Genomic DNA, 11,795 nt, shown 5'->3' on the forward strand with positions numbered 1-11,795 from the left:
GCTAGCTTTACACAAATCACGGCGTCACAGTAACACTTTATTATTATTATTATAATACAAAAGCATTTGAATTTCACTTAAAGCTTGAATTTTGCCAAATGACGAAACGTTTGGTGCTGTAATGCTTGTTGCAGAATACTGGACCTACAGGCTATATATGATGTTTATAATCATAAAGCTTAAACTGACTCAGTTATGCATATGTAATCAGCTTAAACTATAGAAACACTGTTGTGCTACAGCGACTATCAGGTATGCTTTGCCATTGTTTTTAAGCTTATTTTTAAAAAAAATAAAAATTTATTTAATGCACACACGCGCACACACATCCACACATACATGTACAACGTTTTTGTAGAACTACCGGCAGTACTTGCAATTGACATTTTGAGGACCTAAGTGGACATCCATACCCGTTTGTTTATATTTGGTACTGAGGTATAAAGTAAATACAGTATATCTATATATTTTGAATCACTTGAACGTTGGTTGTGAGGGTGGGGGGGTCAGGGAGGCGTGTAGAAATCATCGTGTGTGATGTTTTTAAGTGTAAAAGAACTCCATTTTTTTTCATATGATAGAGAAATGTCATCGTTTAATTTGATGTCTTTTTTTTGTTAAGGTCTGCCAGGTAGAAAACACTTTGTTCCACAAAAAGTGAAGCTCTATGGCGCCTCATAGACATGCACTTACTTTTGCGTTCATTAAATAATTTTCTTTTTATGTTTCTGTGTTTTGTTTTGTTTTTTTTGTTTTGTTTTTTCTCCCCAAAAGCGGGTCTGAATGGAACTGTTTTCTTCCAATGTGCGACTTTTTTTTAATTATTATTATTATTATTAGGTTTTTTTTAGGTTTTTTTTGTTATTTAATATTATATGACTCCAAAATGCAATCAAGACTGTTAATTTCTATTTGTCCAACCAAAATTGTTGTTTGTAATTATTGATGAAATATAATGTATGAGAAAAGCCAGGTGAATACTTGCTTAGTGTAGAAGAAAAAAAAAATCCTTGCTCGTGTCTGTTAATTGTTGAGATTTTTTTTAAAATGTTTTTAATGCTACAGAATCATTCACTTTACCCTAGAAACATATTTTAATTTTACTCCTTTCCACAGATGTTTTTGCTTTCTCCCTTTTTTTTGGTTATTTCTTTAAGCACATACTTTCTAAAGAAACACGGATTGTTTGCGGGTTAAAACCTTGGAACAGCAGTATCTGTTCGTATGCAGTCGAATATACAGTATAGTACTGAAGTGCTGATGATACAGAAGATGTGTAACTTCCCTTCACACTCAGTGGAAGATGATATATTTTAGAGATATTCATACTCTTCGTGTCACTTTTACCTTCAAATCACTGTGGGAGGGGATATATTACGGATATATATATATATATATATATATATATATATATATATATAAATAAAAAAATGTTGAGAATATATGAGATAAATATATATATGAAGAATATATTATTTAACTAGTGGATTTACTTAATGGAACATTAACAGTCGGCTACAAACCTGCTGTGGCGATGTATTTCCGTGAACTTTAACCTTCCGCTTTCTGTCGCGCGCTCTGTTCACGCCGTGTGCTTGTTCATGACACCATCCTGTTGTCTTGTTTGTTCTTTTGATACTATTTACCATCCTACTGATTTTACTGTAATGAATGAAACTCAAAACTATGATGTATCATTTTAGATTTTATGCTGTATTTGTTATATGGACATTAAAAAAAAAAACAAAAAAAAACCACACACCAAAAAAACACGAGAAAAAAAACGAAAAAAAAAACCAGAGCAAAAACACTACAGATGTAAAGCAGAGGTTTTTTTTCCCCAGCTGTATTTTTTTACGCTGTTGCAAAAGGTTGTATTTTTCAATTTCTCTCGAACTTTAACAGTGATGCAAAACTCGGGCCGCCGCCTCAGTGCCCTCCGAACACAAAGCAGATTCAGGTTACTCTTTTTACGTTTTTATCAAGGGTTTTCAAAGATGGAACTACATTCTCCTTTTTTCTGTCTGAATTGTACTACTGTTCCTCTCTATACTACATTTTAAGAATAAAACTTTGATATTGCTTTAACCTCTTTGTGCGCTTCTCTTTCCTGCAGCGGCCCCCTACGGTTTTCTGATGATGGCCTCCCAAATCCTTTTTCTATTCGGAGAAATAAACCGAACTCCATCTATTCAAAACCCAGAGCGCTGAACAACAAAGACAAACATGCCCAACCAAATCAGTTTCTGATTGCTTCACCTTAGTTTTCATGAATTGATGGACCGTCTTGCAGTGGGATACATTGGAGTTCTCAGACTTACACCCACGCTCAAATTTAAGCTTAATTTTCATGTTAATTACTACCTCTAAATGAATCATCTTGTACAGTTGTGACAATATTGTGTTTACAAAATCTGTACCAGAGCAAGCTGCACAGCCTCTATGGTAGATCCTGCTCCCCAGAACCGCACTGTGGCATAATCGTGCACACACAGACTGACTCACAAGATGAACGGTATCAGCTACACTAGCAAACATGCACTCACTACTTCATTAGGTACAACAGTTGTGCTTTAGGTTTTCAACAAGATGCTGGAAACATTTTTTAACTCCAAATTCTAACCCTGCCATCCACATGCCTTCTGTTGTCAAACTGTAGCCTCAGTTTTCTGTTCTCACCTGACAGGAGTGGTACCCGTTGGTCTTCTGCAGCTGTAGCCCGTCTTCTTCAAGGTTTCTGATGTTGTGCATTCAGAGATGATTTTCTGGTTGTGATAAGTGCTTATTTGGATTACTGTTGCCTTCCAACAAAGAAACATCTTCCTATCAACTCAAAGCAATCTGGCTTCAACAGGGCACTTTCACCCAGAGACATGCTGCTCGCTGGATATTTTCTCTTTTTCAGACTATTCTCTGTAAACTTCAGAGATGATTGTGTGGGAAAGTCCCCATAGATCAGCAGTTTCTAAAATACTCAGACCAGCCCATCTGGCATGGTGACCACGCCGGATTGATGCAAGTGATCAAAGTTGCTGTCATTTGATTGGCTGATTAAATATCTGTGTTCATGAGGAGTTGAATAGATGTAACTAACAAAGTGGCCAGTGAATGTATTTTTAAACATAAGATGATGACATAACTTATTTGGGAAATAACAAACGCATTAAAAGAATAAAAAATAAATAAACAACAAGAACGACATGGAACCAGGCCGTGGCCTTTAGTGGAGGAGCCAATGACCTCCAGTGCCGTGGGTCAGCCACACCCAGCTTTCACGTCAAGGTTTATCTCTGTATTTTTCACAGATGAGATGCCATCATGTTAACAAAAGCTATCCAGAGACAGGTAGAGCCGCCTCTGTGGTAGTTCCCACAGCAGGTGTCACCAGGAACACGTGTGTCACGATGACACCCACACAAGGCGAGCAAACGAAACCAAGCGCATTGTCACAGCTGATAGAAACTGTTTAATGGACACTGTGCACCACCTGTGGTGATATTAGTATTGTTATGATCATAGAGGGATCATACACGGGAGGAAAATACGCCCGGGACTGGGGAAGACCTTCCTTGTTTTAAACATGTTATGTTTTTCCTTGTGCTGTGCCGGGTTTGTCAGTGTTTCAGATAGCATGCTTCAGCAGTTGAAACTATGAGTTTCCTCTAACTGTTGAACACCAGCAGGTTGAGCAGGAGTGACACACCTGTGGTTAAGGGATAACAACAGCTGACAGAAAGCCGGCAGTCAGGGTAACTCCTTTCTGGTGAACACATGATATTTTCAGAGATTTACTGATCCCTGCACAGCTTCAGGTCATGTTCGGTCAGCAGTTTACTGTGTGCTTATTTCTGTCACATTTTCCTCCCAATATAATAATGTCTTCATTAAAGACAGGAAACAGTGGGGTCAGCTGATACCTGGAAGAATCCATCATCAGTAAAACATGTGTTATTTAATTTTACTGCCTGATAGCACGGCCCAGAAGTCCTCTGGAGTCTTATCAGAGGCTGGACACAGATGGTTTTATCCTGCAATGTTCTGACCTTTGAAGTTGAAGTGCTGCCACCTGCTGGTAGGATCCGGTTGAGCATGAAGTTTAAGTTTTCCCCCCTCTGGCACCAGGTGGCAGCACTTCTCTGTGCATTTCTTCCTTCTTGGCCAAAAGTCATCCTTCTGTTCCAGTTACGCAGTGATACTGATCATGAACAGCACGGTAGCTGTGCTGCTGAGTGAGGAGATGCAGTGAGTCTGTAATGCAGAGGTGCCAAACATAAGGCCTGGGAGCCTGAATCGATCACAGACTCCAATCCGGCACACTGGAAGGCTTTGGAAAATGTGAAAGAGAGTATAGATTTAGAACTTCTAGCTGTATTTTCACAGGATTTAGAGCTTTTCCTATTGATAAAGACTCCCACCCCACTGCCATTCACACAACGCTAAAGCAATTAAGCAATAAATAAACAGCTCAATGACAGAAAAGTTCCTTGATTTCCTCTATCTACTATAGAAGTGTCTGTTTTCATTATTGTGGGTCTACTTTAAAAAAAACTTTTATAATTACAGGACAGTCTGGACAGTGAGCTACCAGAACATTTTCTGTTCTTTTACACTTTTATCGTGTACAGAAACTGAGCTGTATTGTTGAAATTCTTCTTTTTATCTTTCTATATTTCCTTTCTTCTTTTTTTTATATTAAAAAATCTCAGAGATTCAGTGTTTGGTGAAATGATCCGGCCCACTTAAAATCAAAGTGTGCTGCATGTGGTCCACAGCGTACAATGATCTTGACATCCCTGCTTTAACGCATCATTCCTTTTTAAATTTCTCATTTTAATATCCCTCAAAGTTTTTAGCACATGTCAGTCATTCAGTGTGCATGTTTTAGACCACATGAAAATGACGCGATCAGCACTAAAATCCACAAACTTGATGCTTACGCTGAAACGGACAAAATGCAAAGAGTGCATTGTTGCCGTTTTTTGCGGTGTATGCCGAGCCAAACGTTTATTATAAGTGTGTTTATTTCCTCGTGGGCATCAAGACTGCTGTTTGCTGTGCGATGTGTACACACAAAGAAGTAATCATCAAACACTGGCATTGTGGGCAACCACACACTGCCCTATTCTTTATCCTGTGTGTGTGTGTGTTCACGCGCGTGAATGTGTGCACAAGCCTCCTTCCCATTCACAGGCTCTTTTGTGTGTATATCTGTCAGCAGTGTTGTCTGCAGGCAGGCCCTCATTGTGTTGAACCACTGCTCCTTATTGACACAGGGCCCCTGGCGCTTCATGTTCCCATGGCCTCCCAGCCACGATGGACGGAAGGCTGAAACCGGAGCTCTGGACCTGGGGAGAGTTTGTTTGCACTCCCCTTTCTCTCCCCTGGTGCTCCTGGAGCTTGTGTGTACAGGGCAGTGGCTGAATGGATGGCAGCGTAGTGGAAGTGTGTGTGTGTGAGTAAAGGGGATGTTTATAATGTGTGTGTGTGTGTAGCCCATGCGTGGTAGCTTGGACATGAAAATAAAGTGGAACGGCCGATAATCATAGGGTCCAAGCTGCAGGGGAACCCCACTGCCACACATTGTGTGGGCATGAAATGTGCATGCGTGTTCATGTGTGTGCATGTGGGTGTGTTTTTGACCGTCATGATGTATCAGGCCATAGCTGTCCTCTCATAGGTCAAAGGGGGGAAAGACATTATTGGAGAAGATTATTCCCTGATCACCATTATCTCCTCTGTGACCTGCTGTGACCCTGCTCTGGACGAATCGGGTTCTCATGTGCAGGACAGTTTAGCACCGTGCAGCTCGTGACCTGCAGTTACACTGATGCTTCAGAACCACTTTGATGTCTTGGAGCAAGTATCTTTTCTTTTCATTATGAAGATCTTGTATGGAAAGAACTTATTGTATCTCCTGGTCGGGTTAGATCATTTATCAAGGAAATGAAAGATATGATTTGGATTTATGTTCGTTATAGAAAACAAAGGATTCGGTGCTTCTGGAGCTTTGAAACAAGATTCTAAAAGTGGAATCTGAACCTCTGTGGAACCAGTCTTTTCCAGTCAGAGTACTGGAGTACCGTTTTTAGAGATACAGGGTTTAAATTTTAATGCTTATTTTCCAACTGTTGCAGGTTTTTATGAATTTTGCACCAATCACATTCAATAATTTAGCTGTTTTTAAAAGGATGAAACATTTATTTGATCACTTTCTTCCACAGTGTCCTGAAGAGCTGGCAAACTTAGAGCCATTCTTTACTTAAGTAGAAGGACAGATACTGACAGTCAGTAAAAGTAAAAAAGTGCATGCTCTGGAATGTACTCAGAGTAGGAAAGTAAAAAAGGTCTCAAAGGGACGTTTCTACCAGCTATTTTTGTGCAAATGTAATTGAACCTTAAGCTATATTAACATTATATTAAAATAATATTATTATGAGTACAGTGGGATTCAGAAGGTGGGAGAACCCCAAGATTGGTTTTGGTGGTTCAGCATGATGAACACTGCACCAAAAACGCCGTCCCCCATCATTCTGGCCCACTTTGACCCCTGAGTATAGCGCTATAACTGATGCATAAATTATATGTTTTTACCTCTTTCAGCTCTTTGTATGCAGTAATCCTGGTTTTTATGTGTTATTGTTCCCTCTGTTTGGTGCGCAGTGATGTGAAATAAAGCCTTCGTTCAGACGCATTAAACCTAAAGTTTAAAACAAGCCTGTTTTGAAGATGTAAGGAGTAGAAAGTACAGATATGTGTGTGAAAATGTAGGGAGGAAAAACAAAAATTCATCTGAAAAATAAATACTTAAGTAAAGTACAGATACCTGAAAATCCTATTTAGAGTAATGAAGTATGTGGCAGCATCTAGAAGGTGAAAATATCCCACAATTGTTTGGGAAAAAATCGGGAAGTAAAATGTGCTTTAAAAAAACTTCATGTTTTAGAGTAGCAAAAAAATAAATAAAAACCTTTGTTACAGCGTGTAAATCACAGCAAATCAAGTCGACTGTTAAAAATCTATTAATTATATTTTCTCAGGAAATGGGAAAAAACTCAGAACGCCAATAATTGTTCAAATTTCTGAGCCGACGGGTAGCAGTGGTGGTGGTGGTGGGAAAAACTGGTTGATGAACTAAAACGTGTGCATGTGTGGGTGGAAATGCTCCATCCATCCTTCCATCCGGCTGTGTGCACAATAGAGCTCGGGGCGACACAGTGTGTGTGTTTATGTCAGGAGGACACACACACACAGTTGGTCTGGCGGGCTTTGCTGTGTGAACCTGGCAGGGGCGCACAAATAAACACACACACAGACACACACACGTAAGGAAAGGAATTACCATGTGAAAACGAAAGGGCAATTAAGACGTGGAGAGTTTACTGGCTCGTGGTGTTGTGGCCTCTCTTCTGTCCTTTTCTTTTCAGTGGAGCTTTATTTAGGGCCACCATCTCCAAGTCAAGGCCTGCATCATTTATACACACACACACACGCACAAAAACTGTGTTAGGCTGTGTTTCTGCCTGATATAACATTGCTGCCTCAGGCTTCCCTTTCTCTGGTGCACGGGTGAGAGAAATGTGTGTTTGTGTTTTTAATCCGTTATAGTTACAGATGAGTATCTCTGTTTGTGATTTTGTCTGATAATCCACACACACACACACACACACACACACACACACACACACACACACACACACACACACACACACACACACACACACACACACACTGTCATTTCATGTTCGTACTTGCGGTATATTTATCGAGTGACATAGTGTTTTTCTTTGATGTCATATTCTTCCTGAGGGTCCGCCTGCATCTGTTCATGACTCTCTGTTTGTTTATTAGCATCTGTTGGTGTGTGTGTGTGTGTGCGACAGCATGTGTGTGAGAATGTGTACTCATACCGTATCATCGCAGCGTGTGTCCCAGCTCGTCTATGGTGTCAAGAAGTGACAACACGTGTGTGTGTGTGTGTGTGTGTGTGTGTGTGTGTGTGTGTGTGTGTGTGTGTGTGTCTAAGAGAAGGTGCTGGTTCCCACAGCTCAGATCTAATTCATCTGTAACTCAATCTCCGTGTGAGTGTCGCTCCTCCAGTGCTCTCCTCTCCCTCTGGACTCTGTGTGTGTGTGCGTGTGTGTGAGTGTATATACATCTGTGTGTGTGTGTGTGTGTGGGGTGGGGAAGACATTTCCCTTCAGACCCCATAGGATCAGTTTACTGTGTCAACGCCAGGAGCTTGACGGCAGCAGCAGCAGCAGTCATATTCACACACGCACACACACAAACCCGCGCTCACATATACAAATCAGACACCCTACACCTACCATTCAGACATCTGGAAGGTTAAGGGACACTGATCATGTGTGTGTGTGTGTTTGTGTACATATCGCCATTGGTTTTTCCGGGGGGCTAAGACACAATGCATGTCCTTCCAACAATTTAAGAGCAGCATGAGGATATTAAACTCACAGCAAACGCCTCATAAAAGTCTTATCAGCAGACTCACCTGCTTCTCGTGTTTCAGTATTCGATATTGACGAGCAAATCTTTTATTTTTATTCATGCATTTATTTATTTATCTATTTGAGAAAATATTGCACAGAATTGTCTTCTTTTTTTTTTTAATCGTCTGAATGCAAAGTGACCTAACTGCCTGCTGTCTTAGAAGTCGGACACTGTTTCCTACTCGCATATCACATAGCAGCTCACCTGAGTGTCTAAACTGGTGCTAAAAGCATCATAAATCACTGCTGATCGAAACAAGCATATCACACATTTAGAAATGAAAGTGTGAGAGATGAACAAAAAGCATTTTAAGAGATTAATGTGATCACGCTGTGTCTCTACGTTCTTCTCTCTGAAAATGCGGAAATGGAGTATAACATTACCACCAAAGTGCAGAATTTCTCACAGGAAATTACACGAGTGAAATGTAGGTGAGACAGGATTACAGCTCAGACAGTTTGGGGTTTCTCTTTTCTCTGTTTGCGAGGGGCTGCCAATCAGAAGAAAGCTGCCTTGAATGTGGGCGGGTCTTAAAGCTAGAGGAGCTAAAACATTAAAAAAAACCCACAGACCTTTATAAACACTCTACTGGACCCATTTTAAAATAGAGAGACAATGAATGAAACTGTCGCTCTCTTGTCAATACCTTTTATTAACCGACGTGTGACTTTTGTTGCCGAGAGACCCGTCAGGCTGAAAGGCCTGGGGTAAATTTATGGGTATGTGCCTTAAACACATGCTTGTGCCCAACACACAAGAACAGCTGAGAGAGTGTAAGCTGTGCAAAGTTTCCTTTGGCCTGCTGCGGCTACAGAGGAAACAAAGTACGGAGATGAGCAACGAGGAAAGGAGGGAGTGAAGAAGAGTGGGATTGTGCTTCACACAGAAAACAAATCCGAACAGATGTGAACGACTGTGGGAGCGCCGAGTGTGTGTGAGAGTTTGCGTTTGTGAGCATTGGGAGAAAAAAAAAAATCATAAGGGATCAGGCCAGCCAGGAGGGTGTGTGTGTGTGTCTGTGTGTGTGTGGGAGCGGCTGAGAACATGTGGGAGTGTTTGTGTGAAAACAAAAGTGTGTGTGTTTGTGTGCCATTGTTCATGCAAATGCTGGTGCCCTGAGACTTTTAATGTCCAAGTGTTTATACAGTCACTGCTGTGCATTCAGCACTTTGTTATTGTATTCATGCATGTGTGTGTGCATGTCTTTGCGCGTGTGTGCATATTGTGCGCTGGCTGAATAGCGTTTGGTACACCAGGCAAAAGGAATGTGTGTGTTTGTGTGTGATTTCAGCCCTGAGGGTTGAGATCCTACCGTGGCTAAAGGTGCTACTGATGTCTTGTTAGCAACTCCACTGTTATTCTCACACACACACACACACACACACACACACACACACACACACACTTTTTTACTTGTTACGCAAGACGATGGCTCTCGCTACCAAACACAACAAAATGCCCGCTGACACATTAACACACAGACCAGTGAACTGTGACATCAGCTATTCAGACTTTACCCCGTTGGCCTTAATTTACTTCATTTTCACCCCAGGACGTGGCAACAAGTAATCATTATTTCATCTGAAAATGTCAAAGGTCAAAGAAAGGCAAAGAATGACAACGACACAGAAGTCCTTGTTTTGCAAAGTGCATTTTCAATCATTTCTAAAGAAGCTCTAGGTACATCATTTAGAGCAGGGCTGCCCAATCCCAGTCCTCGAGAGCTACTATCCTGCAGCTTTTAGATGCATCCCTACTCCAACACAGCTGAATCAAATGAATGGCTTGTTATCAGGCCTTTGCCAAACACGATGGCATGCTGAAGAGGTAATCAAACCATTTGATTCAGCTGTGTTGGAGTAGGGATGCATCTAAAAGCTGCAGGACGGTAGCTCTCGAGGACCGGGATTGGGCACCCCTGATTTAGAGTAATAATATAATAATATATAGCAGTATGTAGAATAATATATGCTGATCTATCTATCTATCTATCTATCTATCTATCTATCTATCTATCTATCTATCTATCTATCTATCTATCTATCTATCTATCTATCTATCTATCTATCTATCTATCTATCTATCTATCTATCTATCTATCTATCCATCCATCCATCCATCCATCCATCCATCCATCCATCCATCCATACATACATACATACATACATACATACATACTCATAGACAAACTCCAGGTAATACCAACAGTTAACTGAATTTAGGTAAACAAAGCTCTTCTAATTACATTGCAACAGTCACTTTATTAAGTGTTGGTTAACGCAAACATCTAACCTGTGTCCCACAACCTAGGCTGCATCCTTCGGACGACCCGGCCTTCGCAGTCTACGTGGGCCGGGTCCTTCGAAGACCGAGAAGGCCGGAAGTGCGAGATTGTGAAATTGGACGGTCTAACCTTCAGAATTGCGTCACCGCTGTCTCGGTGGAGTTGAATAAACTCAGCCGTCTGCTCCTTGCTATCTAAAATATAACAGGACACTGGAGTAAATTCTCGACTGTCTCACACTTCTGTTTAATCAGTTTTCTGTTTGATGTTTATTGACCTGTGTGAAAACCCCAGAGGAAGCCCAGAGGGATTAATACATTTTTATCTAATCTAATCTAATCTAATCTAATCTAATCTAATCTAATCTAATAACTTTTATCTCAGCCAAACTGATTTAATCAGGAACAAATGAAACACTGAAAAAAAACAAACAACAACATGAGTGAGTGACTTATATATCATATTTAATCTGAGTAGCGAAAGACCACGGGGGTTTGAAAACGATGTGCTGGAAGTCCGCTGTTTTCGCCGGCTCTAGCGACCCTAGAACCCCGGCTAGCTATCGATCTGGTGGGTAACATCTCCAAAAATGTTGGAGCACTTTTGCAAATATGCGATGTTTTGATAAACCGAGCAGATATTTGAAGTTCACACAGCTACATTCTCGCTTGAAAATATGTTAAAACATTATTTTGTGACCCAGAAAGATTAATAAGAGTAATATTAAAACTAAGCAGCTGCTGCCATTGTTGGAAACTGGAAGTGGCTGGGCCACGCTATGAATTCTGGGATATGATGGGCCACAAAGGACACACCTGACCCATCCTTCAAATTCGGGGAAATGAATGACGTATTTGTTGGACGCGTTTGGAGCAACCTTCGAATTGGTACAGCCTTTGTCGCCTGGCTGTGAGTAATTGGTCAACAAATGCGGCGTCTGAAGGATGCGGCCTAGGTTTTGGGACACATCTCTAATCAGCCAATAACATTGGAGCATGCAGAC

This window comes from Mchenga conophoros, linkage group LG22 (assembly GCF_057382185.1).
Source record: "Mchenga conophoros isolate Kocher_MC1m ecotype Shallow Benthic linkage group LG22, M_conophoros_male_GT1.1, whole genome shotgun sequence".
NCBI lineage: Eukaryota > Metazoa > Chordata > Actinopteri > Cichliformes > Cichlidae > Mchenga > Mchenga conophoros.